The following is a 1,179-nucleotide window of genomic DNA, read 5'->3' on the forward strand; positions in this document are numbered from 1 at the left end:
TGGGAATAGCATCAGTTTATAACTGTCAGGAGGCACTCCATTAGTTTTGACAGTGTTGCATATCCTCAAGAAAGTGGACAAATGTTGGTGTGGGTCTTCAAGTGGTCCTCCACCAAAAGAGCAATTGTTCTGAACCAAAGTGATGAGTTGTGGCTTGAGTTTAAAATTGTTAGCATTGACATTTAGAGCCAAGATGCTGCTCCCACAATGTCTAGGATTTGCAAAGGTATAGGAAGCCAAAACTCTCCTCTGGGGTGGGTTGTCATTGTTGTTGTCTGCTCCACCCGGTGGATTGGTTGAATGTTCCTCCATCTCTTGGAATTCTTCGTCTGATTCCTCTTCTCCAACAATGTTTTTCCCTCTTTCAGCTCTTCTTAACCTCCTGAGAGTTCTTTCGTCTTGTTCATGAAAATTGGGTGTGGTTCTTCTTGTACCTGACATACACGCAGAGCATGAGAAATGCACAAAACCAGTGACACTTCAATCTACTGCTAGATTGAAGTGTTAGTTAGTTTAAGCAAAAAATCAAACAGTTAGTGGGTTAATCAAAATTAAAGAAAAAGTGCTTGATCTAGATTACCACCTCACTTAATCATTGTCAATCTAATCAATCCCCGGCAACGGCGCCAAAAACTTGATGAGTATTTTGGTGGAAAAATGAATTTCTCCCAAAACACACAAATCTAACCGGCAAGTGTACCGGGTCGTATCAAGTAATAAAAACTCACGGGAGTGAGGTCGATCCCACAGGGATTGAAGGATTGAGCAATTTTAGCTTAGTGGTTGATTTAGTCAAGCGAATCAAGATTTGGTTGATTGATTGGCGAATTACAGAATTTAAATTGCAAGGAAAATAAAGAGGACGGGTGATTGGCATGAAATTAAAGAAAACAAGAATTAAATTGCCGAATCTTAAAGTGCAAGTAACATAAATTGCAGAAACTTAGATTGCAAGAAATATAAATTGCAGAATCTTAAAGTGCAAGAAATGTAAATTGCTGGAAATGTAAAGGGGATTGGGGATTGGATTTGCAGAATTTAAACAAGGAAAAGTAAATTGCATCAAACAGAAGAGTAAAAGAGGATTTGGATCAAATCGGATCTCAGAGCAGAAAAGTAAATGAACATGGAAAACAGTAACAGAGAATGTAAAATTGGGAAATTAGATCTCAGGACCCA

Source organism: Arachis ipaensis, chromosome B03 (assembly GCF_000816755.2).
Source record: "Arachis ipaensis cultivar K30076 chromosome B03, Araip1.1, whole genome shotgun sequence".
Classification (NCBI taxonomy): domain Eukaryota; kingdom Viridiplantae; phylum Streptophyta; class Magnoliopsida; order Fabales; family Fabaceae; genus Arachis; species Arachis ipaensis.